The following is a 17,656-nucleotide window of genomic DNA, read 5'->3' as shown; positions in this document are numbered from 1 at the left end:
AGCATTGTTATTTCATCAAAGAAAAACAAGAAAAACCCCCCAACAGGTTTTCCTGAAGAATGTTCCTCTTCCTCCGAGTCGCACGCCAGGCCGGTCTCCCCACATCCCAGAAGTCTTCCGTCTCCGTCACAACAGCGCACGGTGTCGCACAGGCACAGCCACTGCCCGTGTCGTGGTCACCGCGTGTGTGTCGTGGTCACCGTGTGTGTCGTGGTCACCGTGTGTGTCGTGGTCACCGTGTGTGTCGTGGTCACTGTGTGTCGTGGTCACCGCGTGTGTGTCGTGGTCACCGCGTGTGTGTCGTGGTCACCGTGTGTGTGTCGTGGTCACCGTGTGTGTCGTGGTCACCGTGTGTGTGTCGTGGTCACCGCGTGTGTGTCGTGGTCACCGTGTGTGTCGTGGTCACCGTGTGTGTCGTGGTCACCGCGTGTGTGTCGTGGTCACTGTGTGTGTCGTGGTCACCGCGTGTGTGTCGTGGTCACCGTGTGTGTCGTGGTCACCTCGTGTGTGTCGTGGTCACCGTGTGTGTCGTGGTCACCGTGTGTGTCGTGGTCACCGTGTGTGTGTCGTGGTCACCGCGTGTGTCATGGTCACCGTGTGTGTCGTGGTCACCGTGTGTGTGTCGTGGTCACCGCGTGTGTCGTGGTCACCGTGTGTGTCGTGGTCACCGTGTGTGTCGTGGTCACCGTGTGTGTGTCGTGGTCACTGTGTGTCGTGGTCACCGTGTGTGTCGTGGTCACTGTGTGTCGTGGTCACCGCGTGTGTGTCGTGGTCACCGCGTGTGTGTCGTGGTCACCGTGTGTGTGTCGTGGTCACCGTGTGTGTCGTGGTCACCGTGTGTGTGTCGTGGTCACCGTGTGTGTCGTGGTCACCGTGTGTGTCGTGGTCACCGTGTGTGTGTCGTGGTCACTGTGTGTCGTGGTCACTGTGTGTCGTGGTCACCGTGTGTGTGTCGTGGTCACCGTGTGTGTCGTGGTCACCGCGTGTGTGTCGTGGTCACCGCGTGTGTGTTGTGGTCACCGTGTGTGTGTCGTGGTCACCGTGTGTGTGTCGTGGTCACCGTGTGTGTGTCGTGGTCACTGTGTGTCGTGGTCACCGTGTGTGTGTCGTGGTCACTGTGTGTCGTGGTCACCGTGTGTGTGTCGTGGTCACCGTGTGTGTGTCGTGGTCACTGTGTGTCGTGGTCACCGTGTGTGTGTCGTGGTCACTGTGTGTCGTGGTCACCGTGTGTGTGTCGTGGTCACCGTGTGTGTCGTGGTCACCGCGTGTGTGTCGTGGTCACCGTGTGTGTGTCGTGGTCACCGCGTGTGTGTCGTGGTCACCGTGTGTGTGTCGTGGTCACCGTGTGTGTGTCGTGGTCACCGCGTGTGTCGTGGTCACCGTGTGTGTCGTGGTCACCGCGTGTGTCGTGGTCACCGCGTGTGTCGTGGTCACCGTGTGTGTCATGGTCACCGTGTGTGTCGTGGCCACCTCCAACAGTTTTAGCAGCACTGGACCAAAATGCTATGCTGTGCACAGTTTTTCCCATCCTCTCCCTCAGTCCTCACCCTTCTTCTTCCCCACCCCCTTCCACCCCACAAAGTTTTTGTGAGGTCTCGCCTGACCAGACCCCGTGGCATGTGGAGTCGAGACAGAGAATGCGAAACGACTTTTGCAGGTTTCCATAAAGCTCGCGCATCTTTTAAAGCCATTTCACGGTTCCAGCCGAGCAGATAATTAGAATGACTGCGAGGGTGTGCTATCTCCTTCTCTTGTTTGCGTGGCTAGGCTGCTGCAGCACTGAGACTGACCTCTTAAACTTAAAACAAAGAGATGTAACATGACACCGTATGCGGCATTGGGAGTTCAAAATACAAATGCCTTTTAAGCATATTCTTTGGGTCTTTCGGTGAAACCACATAGATAGAAATGAAAAAAACATATGTATCAAGACGTTTCGATCACCTCAGCAGCTCTCCCGCTGATGACGATTGCTTGTGTTGCGATAGAAACGTGATATTTATATTTTGTAATTATTTTTCTATCTACATGGCTTTACCGAAAGACCCAAAGAATATGAATTCCTGCAATCACGAAAACTTTAAGTCAAGCTTTTTAAGCATGTAGGTTGGTTCTTATATATTCGTGAAGCTTTAAGCAAGAAGATATCAGATGTATGTAACGCTATATAGATTGTGTGCTTTTTAAAATAATATATAACAACCCCTTTTAACGTTGAGAAAGACTGCTTATTTGAAGCCTGTGGTAATTACTCTTGGCTGACCTTTGTTCTTGTGACTAGCATACAGCGACACACAGCTTTTCTTTCTCTCTGCCTATGTCCAAATCACCATGAATGCGACTGATTTCATGGGAGCTCAGAAGCTAAGCAGGATTTTTGGAGTCTGGTTCGCTTGCGTGACCACCAGAGTCTTCTTGGTGTCTTCGGTGTTCGGCTGTTGAGGCTCACCCTCGTATGGGTGATGGGTTTTCTCTTTGTATAGTTTCCTCCGACAAGAAACCAAACACTCATCAATCGGCACTGTATTGGGCAAACATTTCAATGTAGGGCCCTCCTGAACAAAGGGTCTTCAAGGCTCTGGTGAGGATTTTCTGGGTAAAATTTGATACAGCTGTGTGGCGTTCACCTCTTTGCTGTACGCTGCGCCGGGGGTGGGGGGGGGGTCGTTTGTTGTCTTAAAGGATTGGCGCGACAGACCAACATTTTTATTTGCCCAGAAAGGTCGATTTTTATATTATTATTATCAAACACGTTGTTTTCTTGCGTTATCAGGTTGCACGTCTCGGGTTTCATGGGATAGACAATGCCGTGCGTGCATTGTGTACGATTTTCGGGCAAACACTCAATCAAGGGGGATGGGTACCATAGTGGTGTAATGGTCAGCACACAGTTGAAACAATGGGCAGGTTTTTGTCATTCCCCCTCGCCTCTTTCCACCAAGTCGTAGTCGATTGCCAGGTATCGCGTGGTGGGGTTACAATTGTGTGTGTGCACACCTCTTGAAATAAGTTTGGCCAGCATGGAAGAGTAGGCCAAATACTCCCTAAGCCTTGACCCTCTTGTGGTGGCCGTTTTGCTATCAGGAGAGAGTGAGAATGTAATTGCTGGCCTGCACCATTATATTTTACTCAATTCATCCCATTTGTTTGACACCCAGCACTCCTTTTCAAAGAAACTGGTGTCGCACCGTGCAACCATGAATGTATTGAGTAGTTTTAATGCATTTAAATTAGTTCATCGTTCTGCCTTTTATGCAGTTCCCAAGAGCATGGAATTAAGCGGAGCATTATGGGTAATAGAAATGAAACACTAATAAATTGTCTTCCATTTGTCTCAGCACATCAAAATAAAAATGTATTTTGCTTCGTGCCATTTATTTCCATAACATTCCCAGTATTGTGACAATTCTTCGTATGCGACATTCATTTTATTTGTCATCATCCATGATGAGTCCGCTGCTGGATGAAGGCCTCCCCAAGCTGGGCCACCTCTCGCATCGTTGCAAAGCAAGAATCCATCATAGCACCTTGCACATGACAGAATTTAATCTCTTGAAATCTTATGTTTCCTGCATAAATACATTCCCTAGAAAATGGGATTCCTTGTGAATATGAATAACAGTACCATATGTGTTACCGTATTATTTGTAGTGGACGGTCCCGTGTATTAGCTATGCAATTGTGGTAAATAGGTCACAGTGCACACACCAGTAGGCATGTAACAATTCATCAATTCATGAATGAAACTTGATTATTGCATTCAAGATGCATGCATCGAGTCATCCGCGTAACAATATTTTCTATTCATATACAAATTGGTTTGCATACATCTCTGCAGCAACTAGGGACACTACATTCACCACGGTTGTCAAACAAAAATAATTGATTCTTAGCATAGAATCACGAACCGTTGTGACAATTCATCACACCGAGAGGGAGGGAAAATAATTGCGTGCTTACTAATACGACTCTGATCTCAGGTGCCCCTCTACATCGGAAAGTTAATAACAATCAAATATTAAGCCCTGTACCGTAATTAGCCATACACTTAACAGCGACACTGTACGATACGTAGCGTTACGTTCTACTTGTTGGAAAAGAGAAATCCGTTTGACGGGGAGTAAGGAAGAACAATTTCCTTTTGGGGAGGGGAGGAGGAAGAGGAGAGGGGGGGGTGGTCTCCATTCTTATTCATGAAAATAAAAAACACACTCCTCCCGTGCTGCGTCTGCGTTTCCCCCCTAGCAACTGTTGTCCTGGCGTTTAGCTGCCCAGGTGTTGCTGCTCTGAGTAGACCGAGACGGGGGGGGGGGAGATCGTTAGTGCCCAGGGAGAGCACAGGGAAGGGGGAGTGGAAAAGAAGCCTCTTTTCTCGCTCTCATTCTCGACAGAGAGATGAGGTTCTCGAGAGAGAGAGAGAGAGATGAAAATGGTTTCCAGCTTTCAGGATCCCTTGCTACATCTTTTGCCCGTGTTTGCTGGTATTTGTGTGGAATGGCACATATTAAAAAAAAACACTACGTGAAAAATGACTTTGCTTTTTGTTGTTGCAGTGCCAGTGATTAGTTTAACCAGAGCAGTACAGCGCTGCATAGGATACGAGCCATAATGCAGTGGACAGAGTGATCTTACTGACCAATTTCTTATGGCCCTCTTACCTTCTTCACAACGGGTGATCGGATATTGTAAGAGGGAAGCCTCCGTATCTTGCACAGTGGGGAGTACCGTCTATTCACATTAAACTGTGGCACAATGTGTGAAATTATGGTATGTGTGTGTGTGAGAGATTATGAATCGGCAAATTCATGCTTGGGTCAATGTGGAAGGGCGTTTTGAGTTTTTATCCTTCGGACATTCCCTGGCAATGACTAAATGTTTCTTCACATTGCGACTCGACATCACGCCAAAGGGACCCTAGTGTCTTTATAATGGGCCGAGGTGGCAATCCGTCGGCACATAACGTGTGTTTGTTGTACACCACCAAAACTACAGTACTCCACGTTGTTTGTTAGCCCCCCTCGTTTTCCGTAGGGTTGTTTACAACGAGTTAATACTGCGACTGTAGAAGTGGAAATTTAATTTGCTGTACACGATTTGATGTAAAAAAAATGTTTTAATGAATACACTACACTATATGTTCTGCTCCACAGCCTTGTTCAGTCATGACTTCTTGAGGTCATGTACGATACAGTGTTTGATTGCTGCACTCACGCCTACCAGTCACTGAGGCACCACAACAATAATTGGCTTCTACCATACCGACTATAATCACCCAGGAATGTCTGTCCTTAACGATCGTGACGTCACCACATAGACCAGCCCCCCCTCATTAATATTCATGAGCAGGTGACGTCCTCCAAATGGACACCCCCACCCCCCCATTATTATTACTACCTTCTATAATGAGCCAAAAATGTCTGTGTGCAACGCTCGTGACGTCATTCCACGTCGACCAGCCCCCCTCAATAATCATGAACAGGTTAGGTCCTCCACATGGACCCCCCCCCTCATTAATAATCATGAGCAGGTGACGTCACTCCGCATGGAGCGCCCTCCCCCCTAATGTCATTGTAAGTTGACGTCCTCCAAATGGACACCTTCCCCCTTTATAATTATCGGGTGACGTCACTCCACATGGGGGGCGGGGCGAGGCGCCTCCTCCCCCCTCCTCGGCGTCAACTCACAACCCTCACTACAAAGGCAGAACCCTCACGTCATCACGTGATCTCCGTAACGCTGTTGTTGAGACATCAAAGTAAAAAGGACGTCGTGATGAACAAGGGATTATAACCTTTAAATGAAATAGGTCTGTGTCACCGCGCCCTAACAAACTGCACACGAATTGATGCAATGAATATATCACGTCGCGGTCTGCTTTTCGCTTGCAAGTTTCAGATTTACTGCAATTCACCCGTCCTTAGATGGGCAAAACGCTAGTAATTTATAAACGTCTGTGTAACTGTCAAAGTGCAGTCCTCATCATCAACTTTTATTTATCCGCTGCTGGATGAAGACCATCTCTGAACAGTCTCGCGATCCAAACTCCTTCACACGATTGCAATGCACTTACTGTAATCAATTACATTACGTGGCATTAATATATTTTTGTTTAATGTCATCAAAATCTACTGGCAAGGTTGTGAGTTTAAAACCAGGTGTTGTGGCGTGTAATCTAGCAGTTTGAGGGCAATGGGTGGTAGATCATGTATGTTTATGACATTCCTATATCTGCTGGGCTGAAAGGTGGCCATGCGCTGGCAGTAAAGCAAGCCGGTTCACAAATACGTCTGCTTGGATTTTAAGTATTTGCCTCTTGAATGCACGGGGTTTCTACGGATACGGTAGTCCGGTTTCCTCCCAAAAAATGAAAAAAAACTCCTCAAAATGGAATTGCATGGTCAAACCACCCAAATGCAGGATTCTAATGGAAAAACACTGGAGCTTTTGTGGAGAAATGAATGGCTTGATACAGTTGTTATGATAGGATAGAGTCTTAAGTAGCTTAAGGTAAGATGTTTAAGTAGTAAGCAAAGCTTCGAACAGGAGATGAGAACCTTGTTTTGTAAATTCTCAGTCGGCTGTAAATATAAAAACACAATTTTAATTATGATCACATTTTCTTGAAGTAAGGGCTGGATGGAGGTTTCAATGTAGGCCCATAGTTATGTCCCACCGATTTTGAATGGCTCAATTTAGCCTCAACAGGCGATTTGAATATTATGAAAGCGATAGCTCCGTATCTTGCAGAGGAGAGTTGCAATATTTAATAAGTGCATGGAGATTGCTGTGTGACACGTGGAGCCTTATTTCCTCGAATTTCTCAGCAGTTATACCGTTTAGTGTGGTATCTATAAATGGATCGACGCGTACAGTACAATCCTCGTGATTGTCGTAACATTTGATTAGCTATGATGATGAGTCAAATATTACCCAGCGTGTGCGTAAAAAAATGTCATTTATCTTAAAATAGACTACTCGTTTATTAACGGGGAAATGATGGCAATCAGTAGTTAAGGAGGCTATATATTTGGTGTGCAATAAAAACGTACAGTGCATTTTCTATGGATGTTAGCAAATACTGTTTTATTGACAATATAATTTATTAGTGCACCAAGTGCCAAAAAATGTATTACATCGCTGCAAGTGCTTAAAAATGTATGCTGTTAAGTGTGTAAAGTGTTTTATTTTGCTATGATTTGTTGTTCATGTTTAGTTTGTATTGAGGAAGCATTTCTTTTCGGAATAACATTTAAATAAAATACTGCAGTGAAAGTAAAAAAACATGTTTTTAAATTGATGGTTGCATGCTTAAATACGACAATTCTTTTTTTAATATGTCTGCTTTTATTTAATAAGCATGTGCCTATTTCTTTCTACGCTTATGCTCTTAGCCAAGGGAATGCAAGGTAAGATTCATTGGCCTCCAATCTGTTTTCAGGTTGTACCACGTGTTATTCGGCATGGTGTGTGAACAACGGAATTAATTTCCCAAAGTAGCTCCCAGCACATGGAGGTACATGTAGCACAACTCAAAAAGTACATCGGGAGAGCTCTACAGAAATGACAGCGCAAACCTACGCAGAGGTATTTATTGATCGTTAATCAGAAGGCCACACTTACCTTTAAAAGTGAGAGAAATTGCTGGTTCAGAAGAGTGGCTATAATACCGCCTTTCTGTCCATTTGAGGTCAGACCACAGGCCATGGCGTTGCTGGGCATGATCCAGAGAATTTAAATAGAGGGCCTTCCTATAACATGTCCCGGCTCGGTCGTCTCGTGTTTAACGTACAGAATTGGCATGGAAAAACCTCAGCTTTTGGCCAAAAATATATTTAAGCCTTGTCTTACAAACCAGCGCAGCAGCGAAATGAGTTTGTACATGCCCTCCCACAATCCCCCATGGAGAAGCCGCTGCATCTGCTACCAAGCAGCATTGATGGTGCAACTAGGCAGCCTTTATATCCACTATATATATGAGCAGCTGCATTCATGGCCATTACAGGTAATAAAGAACCCTGTAATGAATGGCATCATTAGGTGGGTTGTATTACTGAAGCACTATAAAGGTAGGGATAAATATAACCTTTGCTGACAGCTAACATAACTGGCTGGGCTACCAATAAATAATGCACTTGAGTTTACTTGTCCTTGGATAATGAGGGTTATGAAAAAAAACATTGTACCAGCTCTGTAATGAGAACAACTCCCTGGCTGGCTGTTGTAGCTCGTCCAGGGATTAGCAGTGTCGATGCATCCACTTTTTTGGTGGTTCTGTTTCCTTTTTTTATTTTGTTGTTGTGCCACTTATTTTTAACCTTTCACATGATCCGGCAGAACATTAAGTGCAGCGCAGTATTTCTTCCAGCCATTGATGCGGCGCTCCGTTGTGTGCGAGCTGTTGCCTAACCCATGGATACGACACGAAACAAAAGAAGCACGCAAGGGGGCACCAGAACTTAGAGTGGCAGGGCAAACGTAACAGATTTACGGACCTCGGTGCGTTACATGGGAACAAGTTAACCTTGTTTTCACGGTTGTGCTCTATATAGCTCTCTGATGTATTTTTTTGGTTTGTACCGCGTGTTGCTCGGCACGATGCGCTGACGTTTCACTCAACGCGCTGGAGCTGAAGAAGCTCCCAGCACGTGGGGTGCGACAACATGCCAAACAACACTTGGTAAAATACGAAAACGCAGAGAAGTTAACTCCTTAGCAGAAGCTTGTCACATCCGCCCTCATTTTCCCATTATTTTTGTACGAGGCCATTCACCATGTTTTCCACTTATCGTTGGTGGCATGAGAGCAGCAGATGATGCTTTTTATTATTATTATTTCATTTCATAGCAACAAGGCGTGTTGCAGCCCAGATTTGTTTGGCAAAATACAACGTAACTCATGGTGACTTTTAAAGGGTGCATGGAATGTGTCTTCTTGTTGGCCTGGGGCCACCAGTGTGGCAAATAGATATTTTATTTACATCAAATTCTTATGCAATTCTTCTCAGAGGCCCCAGGCTGTTGACTCTAGCTGATTGATTTGTTGTGGCACCTGAATGTGGTATTTTGCTAAACCCTGAAGAAGGGCCAGCCACTGCAAGTATGTGCTTTTTTCTCATTTAAAAGTTAAAGTACAACCCTGTAATTGCTCGCTCAGACCACCGCTGCAGAAGGCAAGAGGTAACTCTGGAGAGCTCCCTCTAGAGGTTATTTGGCCTATTCTTCCATGCTGGTCAGACGTCTTGGCAGAGGTGGAAGTATCCAAACTTTACCCTACTGCGTGTGACCTGCTGATAGGCTGTGGGATGGATACACGTTGACACTGCCAGGTGGCCTGAGCTGGTGGGGATATAAGAAACCTTCCATTGATTCCACTGCCACGCCAGGAGATTTAACTGCCAACCTCTGCAATGCAAGTTCAATGGGTTGGCGATTACCCGCAGCCCCCAGTTGGTGGAGGGGTCAAGGATTAGGGAGTGCATGGAAAGAGCAGGAGGGGCCAAGCTCCACGCGGAGCCTCGTGGAACGTGGAGCCACAGATCTGAGCTCTGGTGCCGTTTCTGCACCTCTCTTGGGCCATTCCTGGACCAGCAAAGTCCAGTTTCCAATGTTTCTGAAAAAGGGAATATGAGCATGTCGATGAGCTTCTCTCTCCATCATGACCAATCAAGCTGTTTTGGGGCATTGTAGTGCCATTCACAAAGCACGGTAACACATTAAGACATTGCACAATCGTAATGTATGCAAGCATAGTACAATAAAGTATTTTATTTCATTTCAGACGTTTTCATGCACAATGACACCGGGTGGAATTCTTACCAAATATAACACCGAAAAGCCTCGCTCCTTCTCGAGGGTTGGTAACAACATGCCATGTTGGTCGCAGGGGTTGCTTGACCATACTTTACCACAATGGTCAGTATGACTTGGCGAGGGCAGCCAGGACAAATTCGGGGTACCCCTGGCCCACTGACGTTAGCCGTGACCGTGAATCGAAGGAAGGCTCGAGCCGGCTCTGCAGCGCATTGCACTCCACGCCCGCTCTTTAGGGTTAAAAGACCCAATATCATGGGCCTCATTACATGGGTGCGTAATGTGGTGCTGCTAAATCCAGAGAGAGTGGTGCTACCTTTCCTCTTTAGCGGCCCTCTCTCCCACCTCTCCCAACTCCCACCCTCCCATCTCTCTTTTCCCCCTTACCAAATAGGCACTTGATTATTTTCGGTAATAAATGGTGTTTTTCATATGCTGTGCAGCTTCGCATAATTTATTGTGCTGCAGAGAAACCTTCCTTTTGGGAAATAACGGTGTGTTAAACATTGGACAATTAAATTCGTGGAAGTGATTTGTGGGCAAAATACTCTCTACCAAATGCTAATGCAGTGCACCACAGTATGGGAAGGTGTATACAGAGTGTATATATCTACATACACTATATACATATACGGAGGTGCAATATATATACACACACACAGTATGCAGTATAATTAGGCCTCTTCTTTGACTAAAGAAGTAGAACCTGTTTCGATTCCTGAGGGATGCTGATCGGCACAAGATATCGTTTGTTTAACGGGCATTTTTTTTGTTTACCACGTTAATGAATTGTATTAGATGTACTAATTACTTGGTGACGCTGCGTTTGGCAGTGGTGCACACGCAACAACACAAACTGAACGCGTTCATCAGTAACGCCGCCTTAAATGAAAACAATATAGATAGTTGACGGTTTGGGCAATGGACCCCCGTGTGCTTTGGAGGAGGTCCATTGCCAGAAATGTCACCGACTATATATGTTGTGCTTTAAGGCGGTGTTATTGACGAAACTATGTTTGCATTAATCCAGTGGTTCTTCTTAAGCTGGTGCACACGCACCCCCTGGGGGTGCGAGATGCCCTCTCTGGGGGTGTGAGACATGGCCAGATCTTTTTAGAAGGTAAATTATTGAAAGATAAATTAAGAATGGTCATGTAAGTACAACTACTTATTTCATCAAACATATGCATTTATTAACATTTTACATGTTTTTTTACGATTAAGAACCAAGGCTGCAGTCAAGGTTAAGAACCAGTGTGTTAAATGTATACATTTTTATTATGAAATGAGCGTGAGTCAAGCAATGCAACTTGGCAATTCTTTGTTCGGAAGGCTTATTCATCCTCTATGTTTAGAGAGCTGCAATGCAAAATGAATGCGTGTCACCGCGTTAGTTCCACTTTCTGCATTTGCACTTTTTGAATTTGTCATCTGTGACAGGTCAGGTGGAAGGTTAAAGCAGAATGGGAGGGGGGGGGAATCCACCATTCCTCAACTAGATATTAACCACTCCCGTATTGTGTCACAACGTGAAGATAGAGGGAATTCATTACAGTACCGTGATCGGTGTGAGTTGGTTACCATTTATTTAAAACGTTGTCTTTTTATTTTTTCTCAACTGTATTCCAATTTTGAAAAAGGTGTCACGTCATGGGATTAATAAAACGTCCGTTTGGAACTCTCACAGCCAGCAATTATGTCAGAACACCAGTGATGTCGGTACCTGATGTCCAAATAGCTCTGGAAGATGGCACTTCAATGTGGCTTTAATCAACATCGGTCCTATATATATCTGCTGCTTCTATGGCTGTATGCATTGATGATATTAAGCACATATGCCCTTTCAATCTCATACTCTGTCAATGTTGAGTCTATGATCATGCCAAGGGCAGTTATGATTTTGGCTGCATTCTCTGACCTTTGCTTTCCACAAAAGACCATAGTCACCAAGAATTTCCACAGCGCACTTTTATGTACAGTGAGAGAAAAAAGTATTTGATCCCCTGCTGACTTTGTACGTTTGCCCATTTACAAATAAATTATCAGTCTATAATTTTAATGGTAGGTTTATTTGAACAGTGAGAGACAGAATAACAACAGAAGCCAGAAGAACGCAGTCAAAAATGTTATAAATTGATTTGCATTTTAATGAGGGAAATAAGTATTTGACCCCTCTGCAAAACATGGCTTAGTACTTGCAAAGGATAAAGGGAAGGAATTGAGCCTGAAATTGAACGGGTTCTTGGAGTCGACAGCACGGATTTTCTAGCGGAAGGGTGTTCACCATAATGAGGGCAGCAGAGGAGAAAGAGCGACATCCCACTGACCGAAGGTGTGTGTCTACATCAGCCATATGATGTCGCAGTCGTTTTGTGACCACTTGGGGAACAACTACGGGTCACTCTCCAGCAAGTACAGTACCGTCTGTTAGCATTGGCTACGACGTAGAGGACACGACAGCGGAGCAGCTGCTGCTTATATGAAGCCACGCTCCAGTTCAAAGACAATAAACAATGCGCACGTATGTCGAGACAAATGTTCAGCAAAATATGTAACTGAATCATCGGCTGGGTGGTCGAGCGTAAGTTTGCGTGGAGCAATTTTGAATGTAACGGGAGGAGTGTATATAAAATATTGCCTTTCAAGGTTAAGTTGGTAGCTTTTGAGTGTTTAGAGCGGGGGTGGAAACAGCGCGTGGCAAAGAGCGGCACATAACATCTTATTCCCTGGTACGAGCGGCTCTTTCCACCTTCCCAAACCCCCGTCGCCGTGCGTGGTTTGAGGCCAGGTATCTTTTGGAAGCTCCAGCAACCCGCAGGCTGCACAGTCTGGCAACAGGGGGGGGGGGGGGGAGTGCACGTGGTAGACGCCTCTCTTTCACCAGACTGGGGAATTTTTTTTTTGGTGGGGGGTTTCTCTTTGACAAATGAACCGAATGAACCGTGGGAGATTCAATATTTTGCATGGGCGAGCCACCTCACCGTTTAAATCCGGTTGAGAAAGGGGAGAAAGCATGAAAGGCAATAGATTTAGAATATGTAGGTGACGGGTGTGTGGACATAATGGTTAAAATGGTTTGCGTGAAAGGGCGACTTTAACACATTCCTGTGGAGGGAGCTGGTAGGATCGTTGGCTTGCTCGGTCAATGGCCAGGGTCAACGGCGGCGTGGTGTATTCCGCAAATATGCCCAACTGTGAGGGCGGGCACAAGCCGGCGTGAGTAGGTTAAACGTTGAGTTTTATAAGGGCACCACGGGGTGACCAGCCCCTCCCCACCCAGCCCCACCCTCCCCTCCCTCCCCACCCAGCCCCTCCCCACCCAGCCCCTCCCTCCCCACCCAGCCCCTCTCCACCCTCCCCTCTCCACCTAGCCCCATCCCTCCCATTTTTGGATGCACGACGGACGGACACAATCCCGTGTGGGCTGGTGTAACCAGGAGGTTCCTACCAGTATTAGGTTTTATAAATAGTCTCCTTACTTAGCTGCATTTTGCAGTGCTTTACTTTTACTCGCATGGGAAGCAATGCAATTTGGTGCTGTATTGTAACAGGAGCAACAAATAATTCATTGAGTGCCATTGTCCCCATAGATTAGCCAACGACTTTCTGCATTTTCTGTTGTTTTGCAACTCCTAAAAAAGACAGTTTATACTTTTTTACGGCAAAGTAGATTGGTGGTATAGTGGTTTTGAGTGCAGCGTATTATGAACCCAGCAATCCAAGTTATATTCCCGGCCACGTGGCTAACATCAGTGGCAATCCCCGCCTCTTTCGCCAACCCTCACGAACCAGCGAAGTGTTCACACAATCCCATAGACTGTAGCATGGAGAGAGAGACCTTCATCCAGCAGAGGATTAACAAAGGGTTGTAATTTGATGTCATATATAGCCTACAGTAATTACAAATGGAAAAGGCATGAGAGTGAATATGAAATATGCATTACAGGATCTCACTAAAATGGCTTTTATAATATTGGAGAAGTGTAAAGTACACAGTTCCATGATCCATGTGGAGCTCACAACAAAATTAGTATTTAGAACCATTGTCACATAATTGTACAGTTTTTGGAGACAAAGCCTTTGAATTTCGTTTGTAGGGAATGTATAATGCATGTGAATGCCTCTATTAAACTTTTATGCCACTGTTGGCATGACACATTGTGGAAAGACCTGTTCCCACTGAAAGCATTAATGCTCATAAATTGCAGACAGTATGTGGCGATAAAAGTTCACTTAACGTCCACATTCACGTCCCTCTGAAAAAATCTGAAGGCTGTAGGTTAATGGTATTCGAATCTCCTAGGTTTTTTTTATGTCTATGACCAAATCAAGCAGAATTAATCAGATCGCAGAAGCTAAGCGCATTTGAGCCTTGTTTGTGCTTGGATGGGTGACCACCATTCATGCCAGGTTGTCATAGGTATCAGCAGGGTTATGTTGTCATGTGCTTCTATGCTCCCACTTTTATGCCTCCCACCATCACCAACCCCAACTTAAGCGGCTTTGTGATGTTACGAACAAATAGCCCTCCCGCTCCATACGGTGTCGCAAGAGCCCTTCCATCCATCAGTGGATGGACAAAGGGGGCTGCAACGCGTACCCCGTGTTTTCACGAAGCAGGTGCGAATGTGCACGCACGCCCGCCAGCCTTATTGCGGACGCGTCGCCTCGACACACGCACGACGCTTGAAAGGCGCAAAAGCCGCTCCGCTCGCTCGCCCTCCTCCTCCGCCGCCGTGCCGTTCATTGCGACGCGCGGCTTCCCGCGATTCGCCCCGGCACTTAAGCGAGGGTTGGGACTTGCGAACCGTTTTTTGTTTGTTTGGGTTGCGTGCGTTGTGGCCTGGCCGAGGTGGTGGGGGGGGGGATGACTGAGACGACGACGACAATGAGGCAGTGCGCGCGCGCGTGCGCACGCGTTGGGGGGCGGAGGGCCCAGGAGAGTTTCGTTCCCCCCCCCACACACCTCCCTCTCTCCCCCGCGGGCGTCCCCAGGTGTGACGCCCCAGCTCCCTCTTGAAAGCGACGTTCCCTGTCGTTGGGCCCATTCTTGTTGAGCATCGGCGAGCAAAGGTTAATTTGAAAGTGCCGTATAATACGGGGGTAGTGGTGGGTGGGGGGGGGGCGCGTTCTTGCCGTAATTTGTTAGTCGAAGTTTTTTTTTTTAAACGTGTCGTTGCGTTTTTTTAAATGAGTGACTAACGATGAGCTTCGTGTTGCTAAATCGGCGTTGGCTGTTCATGTTCAATAATGCGGCGCGGTCCTGAACTGGTAAACTGGAGGCCCAGCCTGAGCATCTGCCACGGACAAGTGCAGATCCTTCCAAAGCATCTTCCGGTGGTGCTGTGACCTTGTTCCGAAAGGTACGTTTTGTGTCGCCCTTCAATGTGAAACGGGACTGGCAGTCAGTCGTTGCCGAATGCGGCACTTGCCAACACATTCATTTAACTTTGGGCAATGTAAATTGTGTTGATCGTGCAACATACAATGGTGTGAAAGTGTTATTGAAACCAGCAATGCAAATCCCCTGGGAATTGATGCTGTTTAGCCAGTGCGAGTGACTGTGTACACCTAGCCATGAAGCTACAACAAACCATCTGTGGCATATACACTTGTAAGGTCTTCTATTACAGCCCTTTGTCAATGCACTGCTGGATGAAGGCCTCTCCCATTGCATGTTGACCATGGGTGTTGTTTGACCATACTTCACCACGCTGGTTAGCGCGGGTTGAGGAAGAGATTGGGGGCGTGCAGTCTAGGACTGTGTCAGATATCACTCGCTCGTGATGTTAGACTTGGCCGGGATTCAAACCCAGATCATAGCACAGTGCTAGAAACCACTTTTGTGTAGACCGCTCCACCCAGCGTCTTATACATACTGATATATGCATGGTACTTTGTCATTTTTGTAAATCCTGAGGATACATCGCATTTTTTGTACAAATGGGATGTTACGTTTTTCCATCAGATGTTGTGAGGCTTTGTGCAGTGTTATGTAGCTTTAGAAAACATTGATTTTTTTTTTTTCTTCAGGATATTCTTGCTAGAACATAACTACACGAGGTGGGTTCTGTATTCTTCCACATTACAGCATATTGATACACGCAGGCAATGCACATGCACGCATACTTGATGTCTGTGCGTGTTTATATTACCCTATAAAATACCGTCGTAAGTCTGTCAAAAGTAAAGCTGCAGCCCTGAAATTGCTTGCTCATGCCACTGCTGGCAAAAGGGCCTCAACTAGCAAGACCCCCTTTAGAGTCTATTTGGTCTACTCTTCCATTCTGATCAGACATCTTGGAAGAGGTCGTACGATCCACATTTCCACCACACCACACGCGAACTCTCAATCGAAAGTGTGACGTTTGTACGTACGTATGTATGTTCGACTTCGTTCGCACCGTACGTAGCCAACCGTGCCAATCGGAGGTGCGGACATACCCACTTGTGCTGTTCGCGGTGGTGGAAATAGGCGCGGGCGGTTGGCGAAACTGGCCCCTTATTTCATCTGCCGCACCGGGAAAACGAACTTGGCGACATTTTATATAGTATGTCAAGTGTGCAAACGGTTACACCACCTCAGGCGGCATCCTAATCCTATGCGTGGTCAATACATCTGTGCAATTATGGACACTTTCAGCTCGGACTTGTGTCATCGATCAGCATTTCACCATTGCCCATTATTAATCAGAGCGGTCGTCTTGTGTTAATGGTAGCAATGTTATTTTAATTATCTGCGGCGCTTTTTTTGTCCTTGGTGTATTGTGAGCGAGGGTGGGTGGGGAGGGTAGCCCATACATCACTGTCAGTCTTGCATGGTTTACACGTCTCATTGTGATGCCATTTGGGCCTTTATTAGCCCTGATAAGAAAATGACGTGGTTGATCTTGATATGTTCAGTCAGGTAGCAATTACACCGTGGGAAGCAAATGCATGGTTTGTTGTCTGCCATGGAGGCAGAGCCATGTCTAGGTGCTAATAAAAAAAATACTTGGAATTAATTCAAATTAACCACTTGAAGTGCAGGAGAACCATTAGAATTGGGGGCCTGCACTTCAGATTCAGCTGTGACCTTCATCTGAAGATGCCCTTAAGGGGGAGAGAATGCAATGACATCAGCCTTCTAGAGAATAATTGTGTTACCATCTTATTGCCCAGCTCCATAGATCAATTGCAGCTGATTGCACCTTGGTAGATGCCCTTAAATGATATGCACACACGGCCTTGACGATGCCCAACTCGTCCCCACCCACAGCGACCACACTCTTGTGAATTCAGAAATGAACACATTGACGCATACACATAGGCTTGCAAAAAAAAAAGATCCCCCATATAGCCTTAACAGACTGTAGGGGCAAGTGCTGTTAGCGAGCACCTGTGAAGGCTGGAACGGTACACGAGGGGGTGGGTGGCCAGCACCACGCCCGACCGCCTTTGTCTCCCTAGTGACGATGTTTACACACTGCACCAGGTACTCATTTGAGGCTGAGTCGACCTAGGGGAGGCCCGGGACCGGTTCAGATAATCGTCACTGGTGTTGGTCGTGAGCGGGAATCGAACCCGAGTCGCCAGGTTCATAGCACAGCGCGCTAACCGCTACACTATCGCTCCCCACATAGGCTTGCACACACACAGACACTGAATGCAATCGTGTGCAATCTAAAGCATGATTTTAACATGGGTCCTTAAGCTTTCCATTCCCAGAGGCGCACAGTGTGAGCTGGGGAAAGGGGCCTGCGTGGAGAGTAACTTGGTATTGCGAGGGTGCGAGTGTTAGGTTTCTCACCTCGCCGCTGGGAATCCCGTGCACTGGGGATCTAAACTAAATTTAAATTTTACCAGGT

At 46.5% G+C, this 17,656-nt stretch overlaps 1 protein-coding gene across 4 annotated transcripts in view; it reads left to right on the top strand.

The window, feature by feature from the left end:
- LZTS2 (leucine zipper tumor suppressor 2) overlaps positions 1 to 17,656 on the top strand; it is a 71,701-nt gene that overhangs the window by 10,889 nt on the left and 43,156 nt on the right. Inside the window, exon 1 of one of the 4 annotated variants that reach the window (XM_032950490.2) lies at positions 14,929 to 15,172. The exons of the other annotated variants lie outside the window; for them this stretch is intronic. The gene's annotated coding sequence lies outside the window, so the exon portion shown is untranslated. Of the gene's footprint in view, positions 1 to 14,928; positions 15,173 to 17,656 lie in introns of those variants that run through there. 4 annotated transcript variants of the gene reach the window in all.

The sequence above is a fragment of the Petromyzon marinus genome, chromosome 9 (assembly GCF_048934315.1).
Source record: "Petromyzon marinus isolate PM22_M1 ecotype Great Lakes invasive population chromosome 9, UKy_Petmar_22M1.pri1.0, whole genome shotgun sequence".
Lineage (NCBI taxonomy): Eukaryota > Metazoa > Chordata > Hyperoartia > Petromyzontiformes > Petromyzontidae > Petromyzon > Petromyzon marinus.
This window is presented reverse-complemented; position numbering and strand designations above follow the sequence as displayed.